Here is a 10,471-nt window from a genome sequence, read left to right on the forward strand (position 1 = left end):
AAATTAGCTTGTGAAATAGTAATAATTTCAGTGAAGTGCGAACGCATTCGCCGGCATCATTTATTCTGAGGCTTAGTAGTAACCTTTTTGTTTCCCTTATAAATTTGTTGATGAACCTATAAATATCACTGCAATGCCTAGGATTTCAGTGCTTATGAGGTACTTTAGATATTAATTCAAATATGCTATATTTTAAAGCAAAACCATAAATTTTATTATTATAATAAAAAATTACATTAGTATTAGACATTTCAAGTACAAGCTTGAATTGACATAGTCGGTCGACACTTTTACGAGCTTTCTCAATAATAATACTTCAAAAGAAAATTTGAATGTTAATAAAAACAATTTCAAAATTTGTTCAATATAAAATGCAGAGTATACCAACATTTTTTGTAACTGAATAAATTAGATAGAAATTGTTTATTCATTAGAAAAGTACATGTAGATATAGATATAGATAAATGCACTTTTGATTCTCGGAATATTATTCGACTTACATTTTTATTGCTGTTTAGTATAGTGGAACATCTATGATATAAAAATGTAATTGTTGAGAAATTCAAAGTCCAACTTCCAAGGAAAATGGGGTTATTCATTATTCGTCTATTTATTCAATTTGTTTATTCATTTATTCGTTGTCTATTTATTCAAACCACTATTACATATTTGCATTTTTGTTTTTTTCCTCCAACTTTTTTTCTAAATCTACTCGGTTTTGTACGCTTCAAATATATCGTCCGTTTTTCTGTAACAGCTCCTGCTTTCGAGTTTTGGGGAACTACCCTCATTAGTCATTTTGGCTATGATTATCGTAGTTTAACAAATAACTAAGAGTTTTATCTGCTGCTCTTTAATATGGCTCCGACTTTAAGATGTTGTGTGCATAATCCGAATAGTTTGTGATACATCTGTGGTGAATATGTTTTTGACAAATATATCAAACAGCATATGTAGCATATGTAGCATTGAGTTCGCGACGCTAGATTTACGAGTCGATCTCAAGTCGCCACTTACCTGGCACTTTATATTACCTGAACGAGTGGGTGATCTTGGCGATACTAATAGTTGTCGCACGGTGATAAGTGATTACATTCATATATATTTGTGGGTGCTGGCACCGTTTAATGGCTTGCGTTGGATATCAGGTTTTTGATTCGCCGTTTTCAAATTATAGAGTTATGATGAATACCATTAAGATGACTAAAAATAAGGAATAAAAGAAATATTGTCAACGTTAGTTAATCACTGTGCATAAAATTATCTATATATCTAATTTATTTTTTTTCTCTTTGTTTTGAAGTAATGTTGCAAATTTCCATATTTTCTATACCTACTTCAAAACGAACTATTTTTGGTATCTTGTCAAATGAAACTTTTGTATTTTGTTCAGACATTTAACTCAATTGCTACGAGCGTTATTCACTTATAACTTACAACTTCTCATGTATAAATCGACTCTTGCTTCAAGATTTAACATTCCAATTTCTTATTATAAATTTTAGTTCTTGGGTGATTATTGGAATATCTTTCAATATGTTTCGTAACATTTCCATGGGCGGCGCTTTTTCTCTTAATATTTGGTAACGTACAAAATTTATAACATACGAACATGAACTTAACCTTCATCACTGCTGCAAAACTATTAATCGCTTTTTGTTTCCTTAAACCTTATGAAAAATTATCTAATTTAGTTTTGTTTAGTTCAAATTTCTTGCAATTTCAAAAAAAGTATAATCTATTTAAATTAAAAATTTTATTTTCAAATAAAAATAAGTTCTTAAGACATTTATTCAAGATCTAAAAAAAATCTTTAATTTTTTAAAAGATGGCATAGTTTTCTAAAAATTCAAATGTTCCGAAGAATTTCTAAATATAATACATTATAATACAAAAACTTTGTTTGATAAATTTAGAAACGTGATCTCTTTAATCTCCGATCGCCAGCCTTTTATTTTCATGTCGCCCTTATCTTTATGATAAATGTCAAAGATATAAAGATTTTTAAGAATGCCAATTAATATATTAAAATCAAAATAAATATTTTATTAAATTAAACTACTAGAACTTCAGAATACTTTTAATTTAAAGTAGTTACCAAAGCTCTATTTACAACAACGTACATTTTTAGACTTCTAGCTTTTTTTTGCATTTTTATAAATACAGACATAATGTTTTGACTATACAGTTAATATACAGTTCCATTATGAATATAGAAAAGTTGATTTTGCTAACATATTATATATATTAATATTAATAAATTAATATTGCTAAGTCATTGATAAAATATCTGGTTTCTATATTTGATTTTTAGTTCATAGAAGCAGACCAGTAATGAATTCTAAAACTGCTCTTATTTAAGTTTTTATATTATTTCAAAATGTTTAGCACGTTAATTGATAATTTAATATTTATCAAAAAAGATATTTAGATTTTTAATAATTGAATATTATTTACGTAGAAATCTGAAAGCTTCTGTAACCTAACTTGACGTCATGCATTTCTAGTTTGCCTTTATAATTATTTTGCTTCGCTAGGGATTTAAGCTCAGAAGTGCGTAATGTTATATTTTGTTTTTTTTAGTAATATAAAAGTACATTAAATATTTCTTTATAATTTTGAATGAAATGATATTTTTTAATGTATTATGTAGAGTTTTTAATGAAAAATAAAATTATATCATCACTATTGAGACAAGCTTTGTATTAATTTTTCTACAACTGTTTTTTTCTTGCTCTCAGTTTGTTTTCCGTTTTGCTTGTCTATGTAAAAGCGTCGTTTAGATAAACTTTCAAGTATAATTGATAGACCTTGTAAAATATATCTTTATACTTTTATCACTAAGCGAATTTTAGATCATTTTGCGTCTGTACAAGTATACTTCTTTGAATTAATGCAACACATTGCAATTCTATCTATGTGTATAGTGTTGTATGCGTATGTTTCTCAAATATTTTCTATAAAACTATTAAAAGGTTTTGTATGGCATATTTTCTATGTTAAATTCATTTGCTCGGTATTTATGCAAATCATCTGGAGAAATTCGCTGTATTATTGGCAAAAAACCTTAGATTAACGTCAAAGTATTATGCAAAATCGCGTTTCTCATTGTTTTGTCTTTTCTCAATGCCATTTATTGTTGTGTGTATTGTACGTATTTATTAACCTTGTCGTTTATTTTTTTATAGCATATGTGACTTTGCACGGAATATAACTTTGATGAAAATTAAATTTTCATGATTAAAATAATATTCACCGACAATGATAGTCACGAGTATAGTTATATCAATTGTACACATATGGTACTATGTGTGAATACATTTGTCATTAGTCATGAAATTCGTTTAATTTAACTAAATTTACCAAAATTACCAGCATCAAAAAAGCTTATTTTAAAGTTTTTCTGCGATTTCACTGTACGAAAAGTTAATAATAATCTATCTTATTTTTTACAAAAATATCTTTTACTTTTAGATCAATCTTATAGAGATCAAATTTTTGTAAATTTTTAATATTTTAAGTATATAAATTCTATATTTAAGAAAAAAAATCAAGGTGTAAGATTTAGCTTTGTGTCTTGTCTCGACAAGACATTAGGTCCTAATCGCTCTTTGTACAAATAATTTTATTAAGTTCTGACATCCATTTTCCCGGCAAATACGAGAATACTACATTTTCATGCAGTATAATCCATTTTCACGGTAAATGCGAATATACAACAAGTCGAAAATATATTTGCTATTGAAAATAGCCGCTCTGTACGCTGATGTAAATGCAACGGAAATTCTCACCTGACTTAAGGTAGAATACTTGGAATTGTGGCGAAACTCGCCACTATTAATATAACATATTAATTAATATTACTTTTTATTATTACTTTAGATATAAAATTTCAGTACAACAACAATAGATTTGTGTTTACAAATTATTTATAGAATGCCCCATACAACTAAGAGCATATGCGTGAGCTATTTTTGTTTGTTGATTGGAGTAGGTTCAAACAGCAGTCGTTCTTTTCAAATGACACACTACATGGTGTTTAAATGCAGCTCGATGTCAATGTCATGTATATTATTAGCTCTAAGTTTGTGAGATAATCTGATCGTATATTTATTTACAAGAAACCCCATGCAATGTATCTTCGGCTATAAACAAATCATATTATTTGATGTGTCCCTTTTATTTTCTAATTTTCTACGTGCCATTTTTTTAATTTATAAACAATTTATGTTATGCCTAAACGACATAGAAAATTAATAAAAATTAAAAAAAAAAACATAATTTTTGCTAGTTTTCGAACTGAGCTATGAAATTTTTGTAATTGGAACTTTTCTGAATTTAGAACATTTTTAGTTTTAATTTTTAGACCCTTAAAACAAATCTCACGCGTCTATTTAGTTTTTTATACTTTTCGCTTTTAAATTAATGTGTTTTATATGAGTACATGATTCTAAAACTAGTGGTGTATGGCATCGTGCCTTAAGGCAAATTGCTGGAACTTCCCGTACCGTAAGGAAATGTTGGAGGAATATTAAATGTTTTCAAATAGATTATTATATATATTGTAACATTGTCTGATAATTATAAGAATTATGTAAACTGAATTGTAAAGTTGAAATTATTTGTTTAAAGTATATTAGAACTTTAGTCAGAATTAAATTTAAAATCTGAATTATTTTCAAATATATAAAAAACAAAAAAAAACATTGAAAAAAAATTGAAACAAAATTTTTTTCCCAAAAGGTTTATTTTGTTGAAACAAGAAGAAAGTGCTTTGAATCATTCAAATCGGGCGCTTAGTTCTCTCAAACTGCTATTTTTTGCACATTTAGTTCTGTATCTTTGAAATGGCTGGACCTGCCTTTGCCAAAAACTAATCACTTTTTCTCTCAATCATTACAAATTGAATGTTTATTAGATCATTCAAATTGGATACTCAGTATTCTCAAAAGCTCGATTTGTATGTTCTGCACTTTTTGCTCCGTATCTCCGTAACGGCTAGACCTGCCTTTGCCAAAAACTAATCAGCACATCTCCCTATCAATAGGAATCGAATGTTTTTTGAACCATCGAAATAGGTTGATCCGTGCGCCCGAAAATGTGGACGAAAAAATGCGGACATACAAAACACACACACACACATCGATTTTTTCTAAGGTATGCCAAAATGTTTAAAAATCTTCAAAATGTCGAGAAACCTTCAAAATGTCGAGAAATGCAAAAATTTTCATTTTCGATTTTTGGCCCATTACTATAACTACCCTACGGGAAGTTAAAAATAGAATATACAATTGGCTTTGATGTTCCTATTTTTTAAATTCATATAATTTGCGATCTGTTAATGAAAACAACGAGCAGAGATTGTTGATATAATATGAATGACTAACGTAATCGGGATTGAGTGTTTGGCAGTTACCAAACTACATATAATAATTTAAAACTATAGTCAGACTTTTTTTTTATTTTGTCAATAATATAGTCTTTATATCGATATTTATGTTATAAAATTCAGATTATAATCACTGAGAACATTTTTCTGATTTTTATAAATTAATGGTGAATAATAAACACAAAATGACACTACTGTGTTTCTGAATTAATTATTAATTTAATTGTTTTGTTTTTGGTTTATCATTTTTAGAAAGTAAGATTTTCTCTAAGCAAACATTTTTAATATTTGAGTGGAACTATCCAATATTTATGGGAAGAAATTAAAATTCTACATTGCCCTTTTATAATTTTTGGTTTTCATATCCAATATTTTTCTATTTTAATTGATTTTAGTTTGAGTTTCCTGTAATAAGTTTCGATTTTGTTTTAACAATTTCTAAGTATTGAATATTACATTACATCACCATGTTACAGTTTATTCAATACCTGTTTTTAATGAGTTACTCACGAATCTCAGTCTCTTTGATGACATTCTCACATGTTGATGCAAATGTGCACTAATTGACAAATGATGGTTTATAAAAAGTGCATGAATAGCGTTTTAAAAAGACTTTTTTATACAAATCTATAGCAACTTCAAATAGTAGTATTTATGAACTAGTAAGTTGCAGATTTTGCCTCATTCGGCCTTGATATTCATCTTTTGCAATATTATCCACATTCTAAATTCTTACAAAATACGCTTACATCAATATATAATTCTATCAAATTTCATTTATATTGAAAATGTTGACATGGAATGTGTTTATAAAGCTCTCAGTACTGCAACTATATTTTTCAATCGCTCATTTTTTTCAATCTATGTTTACACACGGAGCTATTATTTTATTTTCCGAAGACCTACATAAGACTTTTACCATTATATCTTACCTTATTAACCATAAATGTTCACAATGCACAATCCTAATTATTTCATATTATGAAATAATTAGGATTGTGCATTGTGAACATTTATAATATGAAATAATTAGGATTAATTCAATTACATGTAAGTTCATACCATATCACTTCTTATATATTAGTTTTATTTAATAATTTCTATCTGTTCTTTCAATCTAGAGTCCACTGAAGATGACACAAAACAATGTGTCGAAACGTATGGAATAAATAAAAATTGTTTTAAAGTCACACAATTTTTTTTAATTGATGTATTGCCCTAAAACTGAATATCATATATATATATATATATATATAATATATATATATATATTATTAGCAAATAATAATCTAGCTGTAATAGATTATTTGTATAGATAGAGAACTAGCTGTAAGTGGAATTCTGTCTTAAGCAATTAAGGCATCGTGCCTTAAGGCAATTGGCTGGAACTTCCCGTACCAAAATTATTATTTTTTTTAAAAACGATTAACATTTTTGAAAAAAAAAATTACTTTGAAAAAATAAGATTTTTGAGAACTATAATTGGACAAAAAATTACTTTTTTTGAAAAAATTTTTAAAAAAAAAAAATTTTTTTTTTTTTTTTTTTTTTTTTTGAAAAAATTTTTTTTTATTTTGACATATTGTGGAAGATCTGAACTTTTTTTTTCAAAGCAATCAATCGTACTGCTTTAACTGCATAGGGACAAAATATAAAGCGCGTAAGCGCCGTGTCGCTGTCTAAAGCATAAGCATTGGTACGGAACCCATAGGAATGTTAACAAATTGTATACTTATTGTTAAAATCTCTATAAAATATCTGATAATTTTATGAGCATATGTCTAATAATCATTTTGACCGCCAAATGGCTCATTTTTTTACTTTTTCCTCCATATCTCCGAATCCGCTAGACCTACCTTCATGAAAATTTTATCGATTCTTCATCTTGTCAATACAAGTGAAATGTTTTTGAATTATTCAAATCGGACGCTCCGTTCTCTCAAAAACTGAGCTACCGTTTTCGGCACTTTTTGCCCCGTATCTTTGGAACGGCTAGACCTGCCTTCGCCAAAAACTAATCAGCACGTCTCCTTATCAATACGAATCGAATGTTTTTTGAATTATTCAAATCGGTTGACCCGTGTTCCCGAAATCGTCGACGAAAATTTGTATCCGCACATACATACACAACACATACATACATACATACACACACACATACACACACCACACACACACACACATACATCCATTTTTTCTAAGGTATGCCAAAATGTTCAGAAACCTCTGAAACGTAAAGATATATAAAATTTTCATTTTCGATTTTTTTGCGATTACTATAACTTGCCCTACGGGAAGTTAATTATTAGTAGTGTAGTTAGTAATCGATATTTGTATAGATTATATATATATATAACAAGTTATATATAATATATACATATACATCATATATATATATATATATATATATATATATATATATATATATATAGTAGTTAGTTAGCAAATAATAATCTAGCTGTAATAGATTATTTGTATAGATAGAGAAATTGATGGCATAGTTATCTCACGGTATAATAGGTAATAGTTAAATTATCTATGATATAAATAGTATAGTATAATATAATAGTATGATAATAGTAAGATTATCATATCTCAAATTTAGTCTTATATTAGGTATTAATAAAATTAATATCAAAATCAATTTATGTTATTAGTGGATATAAATTATGTACTCAATGATTTCCTTATACTTATAATTGATTAGGTTTTCACAATATTATTGCCCAAAGTCAAATTGGACCTTTGTGCCCCGCCCTATCATGTATTTAACTTCCCGTAGGGCAAGTTATAGTAATTGCAAAAAAATCGAACATGAAATTTTTTATAAATCTTTACAATTCAAAGGTTTCTGAACATTTTGGCATACCTTAGAAAAAATGGATGTTTGCGTGTGTGAGTGTGCGTGTGTGTGTGTGCGGAAAACAAATTTTCGTCGACGATTTCGGGAACACCGATCAACCGATTTAAATAATTCAAAAAACATTCGATTCATATTGATAAGGAGACGTGCTGATTAGGTTTTGGCGAAGTCAGGTCAAGCCGTTCCGAAGATACGGGGCAAAAAGTGCCAAAAACGGTAACTCAGTTTTTGAGAGAACGGAGCGTCCGATTTTAATAATTCGAAATCATTTTACTTGTATTGACAAGATGAAGAACTGATCTAATTTCATAAAGGCAGGTCTACGGTTTCGGAGATCTAATGAAAAAAGTAAAAAAAATGCCATTTGGCGGTTAAAATGATCATTAGAATACATATGCACACATCATTATCAGATATTTTATAGAGATTTTAACAATAAGTATAAATTTTGATTGCATTTCTATGGGTTCCGTACCAATGTTTATCCGTTAGACGGCGACGCGGCGCTTACGCGCTTTTACATTTTGTCTCTATGCAGTTAAAGCAGTACGATTGCTTTGAAAAAAAGTTCAAAATTTCCAAAATATTTCAAAATAAAAAAAAAAAGTAATTTTTTGTCAAAGTCCTAGTTTCTCAAAAATATAATTTTCGAAGTAAAATTTTTTCAAAAATGTTAATCGTTTTTTAAAAAATATTAATATTTGGTACGGGAAGTTCCAGCAATTTGCCTTAAGGCACGATTCCATGCGCCCAACTAGTTATATAAAATATGATGCACCACGTGCATTCACCATGATTTCATATCAAAATGAAAGTGGGCATTGGCCGATCACTTGTACTTATTACAATTAGTAACAGTTATTAAATAGTAATAAGTAATGCATTCGATCGAGCTTAAGGTGAAATTCTGAAACTTCTCGATATATAAAAAAATAATCCACAAAAAAATTCAAATTATAATTATTGTTAGTTAACATTTCTGAGATGTTGACTATTATATAGATATATTTCTATTACTACAAATTGACAATAAAACTTAGAAATTCTTATTCTATTGCTTTTCCAATAACTTATGCTACTATGAAGCTTTCACAACATATTTATTCAAATATGAAAAAAATAGCTATTCTCAAAAATTATATATTTAGTTATTTTTTAATTGAAAACTTTTTAATTATACCTAAAAGTTTGTGGGAACTATGAAATTTTGAATGTCACCAGTGACATTACTACGTCCTGATATTGTAGTAGTTTGTACTAATATTTAGATTATTTTTACTTCTGGTCACTGCTTTTATCTTTTTCCACCATAATATTTTGTATGAATATTCTACCAATCAAGATGATCAACCATTTCGTGATCTATCCATGCTTGATCATATTTTCTCAACGGAAAATATTGTTAATGTGTAACGAGTGAGGCGTGGCCTGTGCACGGCGTTTTCCGAGTTTGCGCACACGTTTTCACAGCCACACGAGTTTCTTATTATGTAAAGATCATGGATGGTACAAATTCTATAACATAAAAACCTCGAGTGTTCAGATATACATTGAATACGAAGATTATTGAATACGAAATGTATAAAATTAATAGTATGATTTTTAGTATAATATTTGTATCTAAAGCCTTAAGTTTTGTTGTCAAATTTGGTCAAACCTTTGGTCTCTACTTTGAAAACAAATTTTGTAATACATGTTGCTCATTTCCAGTTATGTTTAAGTAACTTTATCTTTACTCATTATCGCTTGCAATTACATTTGTTCTTTTAAATTACTATATTTTTCATCCTTTTGCAAGACCTTGCTCTGCCAAGGCCAACGGATCCAGAATAATGTTGTCCCAAGCGCGGGGGTAAGCAAGGCGTCCGTGACCTGAATTCGCGCTGGATGTGGGTGTATGGGTACCGCGCTCAGAATATCGTAGGTGTTTTTTGGATGGGATCCAGAATCGAAGGATGGGCGACCTTCAAGCGACCAATTCGCTTCGTCATTCCTCACTCGGTCACGCTGCCTAGCGTAGCTCTACGATTCGACTCGGTAAAAAAGAAAAAAGTGGGGTGGGTGGCATCGTGCCTTAAGGCAAATTGCTGGAACTTCCCGTACCGTAACGAAATGTTCGAGGAATACTGAATGTTTTCAAATAGATTATTATATATTGTAACATTGCCTAATATTTATAAGAATTAATAAACTTAATTGCAAAGTTGAAATTATTGTTT

This window comes from Ctenocephalides felis, unplaced genomic scaffold (genome assembly GCF_003426905.1).
Source record: "Ctenocephalides felis isolate EL2017-DRISC unplaced genomic scaffold, ASM342690v1 CF-g0.4_SCAFFOLD_01170, whole genome shotgun sequence".
NCBI classification, from domain to species: Eukaryota; Metazoa; Arthropoda; class Insecta; order Siphonaptera; family Pulicidae; genus Ctenocephalides; species Ctenocephalides felis.